The following is a 9,820-nucleotide window of genomic DNA, read 5'->3' on the forward strand; positions in this document are numbered from 1 at the left end:
CCCTAATACATTGACAATGTATTTCATGTATATACACAGTCACTTTTATAACCAGTTCTCAACTAGACTTCTTTTCTTTTGTATATTTTATTTTTTATTTTTTGTATATGAACATCTTGCTTACATATATGTCTGTTCATCTTGTGTGTACCTTGAGCTTAAAGACATTAGATCCTCTTGGACTAGAATTAGAGATAGTTATAAGCTGCCATGTGGTTTCTGAGACTTGAATGTAGGTCCTCTGAAAGAACTGACACTATTCTGAACCACTGAGCCATCTCTCCAGCAATAGACATTCTTTTAGGAAAAAGGAACAGTTCTGTGAAATCAGAGAACTGTTGTGAAATCGACAAATTAAATTCTAGAAACTTAACATTTGTCAATAATGTTCCACAAATTATAAACTGGTTAACTCTAAGAGGCATGTAAAGTGGCTTTACTATATGCTTAAACTTATTTTTAAAATAAGTTCTGGCAAATGTAATGGTCCCTTAAAAATTAACTTGCCTATTAGCAAAGTCTTAAACTTGGAGTAGCAGAATGCTAAATGATTGGTTTGTTTATTGTCTATACCATATACCAGGCATGGCATAGTAATAACAGTTATGTAATGCCATTGTGAAAATTCTGCATTTCACTGTTATAAACCCCTAACTTGTAATTGAGGAAACAGGGATCTTATTATAGGCCAGTAGCTAATAAGTGGCAGAACTATACTCAGAAGAACTAGACTCAAAGCCTTTCAACTTTTGTCTAAATGTTTTTGCAACCTACTTCTTGCCACTCTTACTCAGTCTAGGATGCTTGTATCATCACTGGAATGCATTTTTAAGCCAAACATGTTTTTCTGGCACTACAAGGTGTGGGTCAATGATAATGGTATGTGAAAATCTTCACAGGACTACAAAAGACAGCAATCCTGCTTATGCAGGCCCAGGCCTGACCTCTCAGAAGTTCAAGGTTCTGAAGTACTTTCTGCAGGTAACTCAGGAACAGCAAGAACTATACCATGAATAATACCCTCACTGTCTCATATAATTCAGGTGGTGTCATCATCATATTATCTGCCAAAATAATTCTGTAGGCGTATGTTTTTGCTGGTTAAAATATATCAGAAATTTTGGTGAATCCCAACAAATCCAATGTTGTGCCTTAGATCCTATTTTCCCCCAAAACTTCTTGTGGCAAAAGACTGGTACCCAGTGTAAGGCAAAGGAGGAGTAGTAGAACCTTTAGGAGGTAGAGCTCATGAGAGGACTCCCACCCCATCCTCCTCCTCTCCCATTTGTTGGCCATGAGGTGATTTTGTTCCACTAACCAGCCTTGCCCTCATGTTCTGTTAGTATCTTAGTTAATGTTTTATTGATATGAAGAGACAACTTGACCACAGTAAGTCGTATAGAAGAAAACATTTTATTAAGGCTTATTTACAATTTCATAAGCTTATTCTAATATTGTCATGGCAGGAATCATGGCAGCATACAGGTAGACATGGTACTGGAGACACAACTGAGTGTTCTACATCTGGATTAGCAGATAGCAGGAAGAGAGTCTTGGCTTGGCATGGGCTTTGAAACCTCAAATGTCATCCCTTTTCCCCCCTTGATACATTTCTTTCATCAAGGCCATATCTCTTAATCCTTTATAGTGCCACTCCCTAGTGACCAAGTACTCAAATCTATGAGAATATGGGGGCCAACACAATAGTGACACAAGGCAACTGACTTAAACCATGAACCAAAAGAAAATTTTTCTCTTTGTAGATTAACTATCTCAGGTATTTACTATAATAATGGGAAGCCAACATAATATGTTCTTCTTAAAGTCATTTTAGTCAAAGAAAATTGCAAAGTAGTTTAAGTAAAAAGTACTATCTATACAAGGTAACCATATGCCAATACAAAAGCTCCCTTGGCCTGGGCTGCTCTGAGAATACAGACAGCATAGCCATAGTTCAACAGTAGCCCTGGGAATATAACTTCTGTAATCTGCAGTCTAAGTATTCTCTGCATAGTTCCAGCTTTTCTGTTTTGTTCTTTCTGTCTCACCTATTGCCAGAATGCATATGGGGCAGAGCCTTTCTGCCTTTGCCACATGGTGAATTTCTCTAAAAACAGAGTGAGACTTTTGTAAGCCATCTGTGAAAATCTGAATTTGCTAACACTGAAATAAATTGAGTGATTTTTTTCATGAAAGATTTGTGTTTTAAAAACAACTATCCATTAAGAAACCAATTTCACAACATTCATATGTTGAAAAATAATAGCCTGTCTAAGCAAATTAATAATATGCATAATTTTAAAAAGAATAATTCTATGCAATGATACTCACCAAGAAGTGTTGAGAAGCTATCCCTACATGTAAGTTTCAGGGAATACCTTTGGAGAAGGAACAAAAAGATTCTAACAGTCAAATGACCAGGGCATCTATGACAAGATAGTATCTTGTGGAATAGAATATTTAATTATGTAAAGATGCATTGTATTGTTTAATTATGTAAAGGCATGTTGCTTTTGCGTATGCTGTATTTGTTTAACTATGTAAAGACGTGTTGCTATTTCACCTTGCCTGCTTAAAGCAACTGATTGGTCTTCGAAAAAGCTGAAACCTAGCTAGGCAGTAGAGGGGTAGGCAGGGTTGGCAAGCAGAGAGAAAAGGGGGAACATCCAGGTGCCAGCCACCTGGACACCTGCCAGCCAAACATGGAGGAATCAGGAAAGTGGGATGAACTGTACATAGATGAGGTAAACAACCTCAGGGCAACACACAGGCTAATAGAAATGGGTTAATTTAAAGTTTAAAAAACAAGCTAGAAACAAGCCTAAGCTAAGTCCAAACATTTATAATGAATAGTAAGTCCCTGTGTCATGATTCTGGGGCTAGCAATCCAAGAAAACCTACTATAATCCCTTATAAACATGACAGGAATGTCACACCCATGAGATCTCAACAATATGGATACCTAGACAAGACCCAGACAATGATAATAATCAACATGCAAACATGGATGGGAGAAATTTCACAAGGCTCTACCCCTAGATGTAGAGCTATAGGCAAACAACAGTTGGGAGAGGGAGAAGCAGTTTTCTCCATGGATGAACTCCCTGGTAGTTTTACAATCCCAAATGGTCACTCTAAATACAGGTGTATAACAGCAACTCTAAATTTGTTATGCATGTATGCAAGTATATATGTATGTATGCATACATGCATGCATGCATGTGACAATAATTATAGAAGAGGCCATGAATCTGAGAGGGAATGGGGGAAGGATATGGGAAGGTTTGGAGGGGTGGGAGAGGGGTGGAAATTGTATAAATATAGTACTCATATATGAAATTCTCAAAAATCTAAATAAAAAATTAAAAACTCAGAGAAAATGAAGTATTGTGTAGTTGAAAGTCTTTTCTGTCCTTCCTTCTCCCACAGCCACTTCAAAATAATCACATAAAGGTTTATACTAATTGTTAATGCTCCACCAATAGCTCAGGCATATCACTAACTAGGTCTTACAATTTAACCCATTTCTATTAATCTGTGTGCTACCCCAAGGCTCATGGCTTTTACCTCTATCTCATTTTGTATGTCTGACTTCTCCATCTGGTTGGCAACTCTACTCTGATGCTATCCTCCTTGTTCCCAGAAGTCTCAGTACCTGGCTGTCCCACCTATACTTCCAGACTGGCTACTGACTAATCAACTCTTTATTAGTCAATGAGATTAATACATATTCATAGTGTACAGAAGGACTATTCCATAGCAGTATTGAGATGTGAAATAAAAATGAAGTCAGTAAGAATATTAATGCTATACCATCATCTGTGTAAAAGGGAAGAGGGAATACATACAAACACATGTTCCTTCTATGTGTAAGGTGTTTCTGAAAGATATATAATTTATCTTTAATCTTTGAGCTAAAGTGTGTCCTTCCTATGGTAGGGTGAAGATTACACGCTTTTAAATTTTATAATATATTCATTTTTCTCACTTATGGAAAAAACACCAAAGAGATGAAACTCAAGAGACTAATAGTGTGAAGTTGACTTGTAAACAGAAATATGAGAATATATTCAGAGTCAAAGCAATGTGAGAGACATTTGGACATTAACAGAACTCAAATCTTTACCCAGGGAAGACCTGTCACAATTCACCTATTATTCCTGAAACATTTGTGCTAGGTGGTGTGTATTTAGAAATGTATGACATGGGAGACATGGAGCATTTGTCTGCCTAGAAGTTAATGCAGGGGCATTTGTTAGTATTCAGGCAGTTGTACTGGCCTGTCCTTAGGGTTTTGACAAGATATGTCCTCAGCTGCAGCCACTAAGAGCACCACCTGTACACATTCACTAAGTTCTCTGTTAAAAGGGCCCTGCCCACCTCCCATCTCTCTCTATTCTCTATGTCTGTCTCTCTCCCTCTCTGCTCTCTCTGCTCTTTTGCTGATCCTGTCCCCAGAGGCTGGTCTCTCCTATCTCCCCCCATCTTGTCCCCCATTTTCCCCATTCCCTTTTCCTGTAATAAAAAAACCCCTTCGAAGTAGGAGAAAGGGGGGGGAGGAGAGGAAAGCACGTGCGATCAGGAAGATTTAGTCAGGGTAGGATTAGATGACGGGGGGGGGGGGAGAGAGAGAGAGAGAGAGAGAGAGAGAGAGAACATAAAAGAGTGAGCCATTATTGGTTTGAAGAGAAAACTGAACGTAAAGAAAGGTCTAGAGACCTACAAGACTGCTGCCAACAATTTGAGCAGTCATGGAAAGGCTACCATAAATGCCCTTCCCGGATAGTGAGATCAACAAACTAACTTATCCATGGAGCTCTCATCTAACACCTGTTGGAAACAGAAGCAAACACCTATACCTAAACACTGAGTCAAACTAGAATCCAGATGCAGAGGGAGAGGACAAGACCAGGCAGCAGAAACACATAGAGACAGCTGACCTGAACAAGGAGGAGCTAACGGCCCCCAGACTGATAGCTGGGAATCCAGCATGGGACTGACTCAGGCCCCCCTGAATATGGGTCTCAGCCAGAAGGACTGAGCAGTCTAAGGGACCTCAGACAGTGGAACCAGGTGCACAAAAGGACCTTACAGACACATCCCCCATGGAGGGATACTCCCTTAACCTAGAGACAGGAGAAAAGTCCTAGGTCCTACTTCAAATGACCTGACAGACCTATATGACCCCACCTGGATGACATTGCCCTACATGTGGAATTGGGGAGGGGGGATGGGAGAAGAGGGGAGGGTGGTCAGGGTGCATGTGAGGGGGCAGAGAGGGTAAAAGAGAGAGAGGGAGGGAGAGGGACCTGGGATCGACATGTAAAATAAAATAAATAAAAACAAACAAAAATAAAAAATAAAAAAAACCCTCTTCGAGAGCTCTGTTGCATGGCGCCTTTTTATCCTCATGACACTGTGTGAAATTACAGCAACATTGACCACAGGAATAGGTTGCTTCGTAATGCAGATTTCACACTATCAGTGTTTCACTGATGTACAAACAAAGGAATGGCAGTGAAGGTGTAGCAGTACTAATACTGTTCAAAAAGCTTGCTCATTATTTCTGCCATAGGCTGCATATTTGTATCCTTGATAGTCATACATTGAAATCTAATCCACCAAAGAAGCACTAGTTAGAGGTAAACCTTTGGGAGTTTATTAAGTTGTGAGATGGCGCCATCATGACTGATATAATTGCCCTTGTAAAACAGGCCCTGGTGAACTCCCTTACCCTTCCCAATATAAGGCTATATTGAAACTGCAACTGCATTTTTCTAAAAATCAATACTTCTCAGACTATAAAATTAGGAGAAATTTCTGCTGCTTATAAACCACTTATACCATGGCAGTTTCAAATAGCCCAAACAAAGAGGGTTCCCTTGAGCACATGATGAAAAGACATTTTTTTTAACCCTCTTAAACTTGAACATATTTTTTTTAACTCTTCAAATTTAAATTTGAAACAAGCTTGTTTTATATGTCAAGTTCCCACACCCTTCCATCCTCCCCTGTTCCCCCCACCAACCCCCACCCCATCCCTTTTCTGCTTCCCCAGGGTTGGTCCTATGCTGATTTCCCAGCTGTCAGACTGGGGTCCATGAGCTCCTGCTTGTTCAAGTCAGCTGTCTCTGTGGGTTTCTGTAGCCTGGTCTTGACCCCAATTTCTTATCACTCCTCCCTCTCTGCAACTGGTTCCAGGAGTTCGGCTCAGTGTTTAGCTGTGAGAGTCTGCTTCTGTTACCATCATCTACTAGATGAGGGCTCTATGATGGCATATAAAGTAGTCGTCAATCTCATTATTGTGGAAGGGCATTTAAGGCAGCCTCTCCACTATTGCTCAGTTTGTTAGTTGGGGTCATCCTTGTAGATCTCTGCATATTTCCCTAATACCAGATTTCTCTTTAAACCTATAATGATTCCCTCTATTATGGTGTCTCTTTTCTTGTTCTCCTCTATCCCGGCTTGGGCATGGTTGTTATACTTACTATGATCAGCGGATATAATCAGAAATGATGAAAGCTGCAGAAGTCAGTGCATGCTCCCCATATTCCTAATTTTCCTGATATGGCCCTCAGCCACAATACAGACACACAATCTTGCCCTTTCAGCCTCAAACTAAGACAGAGTATCTAGAGTCAGAGCCTCCAGTGAACCCAAACAGAGATATAGCATCAATTAGAATTACTTTTTACATCACATAAACTTATATGTTTATACAACACAGCCTGCACTATCATGACTGATTAGGGATTCAAAGAAGTTGAAGCCTGAAGAGCCATGAATATTTACCTAGAGATGGGGGTGGCAAAAAATTGATCACTGCTCATCATGGGATGCTTGCCAGTTTGTGCTGCACACACAGAGTGTGTGCCTATCTCAGTTTCCCCTGGCTTTCCCAAGACAGTATTGATCATATGTAAACAAGATATTCTGGTGTGTACTGTCTGATATTGTTAAATCTATAAACCAACTTATATCAGTTGATAGTCAATAGATTTACCATCTCATGCACACTTTCCCCCCTATTCTTCAGAGGAAAGAGATGAATCTTTGGGCTCGGGAACAAGGATTGGAGCCATTGTCTGGAGAAAGAGGAAAAACAATTCTGGCTCCACAGAATGGGACATGACTATAGTCAGTTCTGCCAAAGAACTCTCACAATCCCCAAGTAATAGCAAAGATTTCAAAGGCATCCATTTGTGCAACATGCACAAAATATTTTTCTATTCTCATAACATAGGTTTTTTTTAAAAAAATAATAATGCTAGTTTTATACTAAGAATTTATCTTTCCTTCTCTGTCTTGAAAGACATTTAAAATTTTTCTTCACATGAAGTGGCAATTAAGTATACTTCTGTAAAACTGATGCACAATGCACACGTGTGTGTGTGTGGTATGTGTGTGTGTGTGCATGTGCAAGAACTCATGTGTCTTGAAGTATAGAAGTAAACAGTAGGTCTTCTTGAGTGTTCTCTTTTTATTGTTCTCTGCCTTATTTGTGACAGAGTCTCTCACTGAATCTAGTGCTCACTAACTGGCTTTCCAACAAACTCCTTGTTGGCACAAATATTACAGACATGTGCCCCCATGCCCAGTTATTTTTGGTTCTGGAGATCCAAGCTCCAGTACCTTGAAACACTGTGCTATGTCCCAAGCCTGATCTACTAAAAAATTTTTCCTCTTCCTCCAGATAAATCCACACCAATATGGAGAATGTTACTGCAGAAGCAACTCTCCAGCCTACTGGTTCTGAGATGGATTGTTCAAGCTTCTCATTATTCCAAAGCCTTGTACCCAGTAATGGCCACCTGGGCCCTCCGTCACGTGGTTGCAGGTCCCAGTCACATTCCTAGCAACTGAGAGCTTACTACATGTTGAATCTTTTCTAAAGACTGATGAAAATCAATGGAGAAATTAAAGTCCTGTGGAAAGCTGTCTGGAAAAATGAATAAGCTTTAACAAAACGTTCTCAGACCCACTTGTTCCAGCTGCCACACTGGAGTCTTGGAGCTGCTGGTTATCTGCTCATTGTCCTGGATGTTGAAATTATTTTTGTCCACTTGAGTATTCTCTTGAGTATTCTCTGTTATTCTCCAGATAGGAGAGAAAACAAATGAGAAGGAAAAGCCTGTGCCTTCTGACAGAAGGGCTTGGAGGGATGGCTAGAATTGAGGCTTTATAACTAACTTGATGAGATCATCAGGTCAACCAGATGTTAGAGCATCCTCAATAAACATTCTGATGAGGAAAATACACAATTTTACCAGTCTGGGACTAAATTTTAAATTCACAAAGTACTTATCCCAAAACTAGCAAAGCCATAGAGAATGTTACCTGACAGGCATACACTAAGTAAGATGTAAGAAGCAGCACTTGTAGACATGGATGACCATTTGCTAATACATTTATAGTTTCTACAATATTGTTTTCCAGTGCTGGGGATTTAACTCAGCACCTCGTGCATACCAGGGCAGTGCTATACCACTGAGCTCTATGCCCAGACCATAGTCTTAATTTTTCAGGTATTTTGTGTAGCTTTCCCCTCCAGATTGGAAAGTCCCTTTTAAGGGGGTGTTATTCTCAGCCTCATAAAATCCAGAAGCAACTTGCCCAGACTTACAAGGCCTCTCTTTAAGCTTATATAAAACAGTGAACAATGACTGGGGCAAAGGAGAACTGCTTTAACAGTGTTGAGAAATAGCTGCTTGCAAGTTGTGTGGAGAACTCCAGTTCTGTAATATTCATGAGTCATTTGCTGGTACAGGTGTGAGCATTTGGTGGTGCAACTGTTTAGGTCACCCACACTCCTTACAGTGACCCCTCATCCATGTCTCTGTAGTAACCTCAATGAGCACATGGTTCATCAAGCTTGACTTAAGTAGCATTTACTCTGTAGTCTGCCATGAATGTCCCCATCTGGGGTTCATTGTTTCATGGGACCACAAGAAAAGTCATGTACTATATTCATTCCTGCCATGCAATTCTGGAACACTGTGGCTTCTTTTCAGCAAATTCTCAGAGCAGAGAAAATATCCACTCCTATATACACATTAGTTTACCAATGTCATAGTCCCCATCCCAAGACCCTCACATATACCTGAATTTATACATAATACTGAACTCTATATATCACATACTGTTAATTAAGACTGCTATCAAGAACCTAGTAAGTAGATGGTCTATCCAGTGTGGATATACTGGATAAAGGGACATTTGTGACTCAAGAGAGACAGGTTATGGTGACAAATGTTCTCATTAGGCTTTGTCAATAAAACATTGTTCATTTCAAAACTGAACTCATGCAAAGTAAACCTACAGGTTCTCATAAGCAAGAATTGTCTCAAATACTGAAGTGGGGTAAAGGAAACCCTCAGGCAAGTCAGCTAATAATTTATAGAGCGAAGAATTTATTAATAAGCTATTTTGCTCCACAGGGTTTGTTAGTTTGTTTTGGTTTTTGTTTTTTCGAGACAGGATTTCTCTGTATTGCTTTGGAGCCTGTCCTGGAACTAGCTCTGTAGACCAGGCTGGCCTTGAACTCACAGAGATCCCTGCCTGCCTCTGCCTCCCGAGTGCTGGGATTAAAGGCAGGTGCCACCAATGCATGGCGCTCCACGGGTTTTTAAGTGATACATTTTTAAATTACAGAATTTGTATCTACTAATTTTTCTATCTAGATTTGGTTTTAAATGATTACCACACACAGAGGGAACAATTAAAATGCATGTTATATAGATTTTCCTGTTAGGGTTTACATCACCACATCTACTGAAAATTAGAATGTCTGAATGGCATTCTAGAGAGAATGAATGAATCT

Source organism: Phodopus roborovskii, unplaced genomic scaffold (genome assembly GCF_943737965.1).
Source record: "Phodopus roborovskii unplaced genomic scaffold, PHOROB, whole genome shotgun sequence".
In the NCBI taxonomy this organism is placed as follows: Eukaryota; Metazoa; Chordata; class Mammalia; order Rodentia; family Cricetidae; genus Phodopus; species Phodopus roborovskii.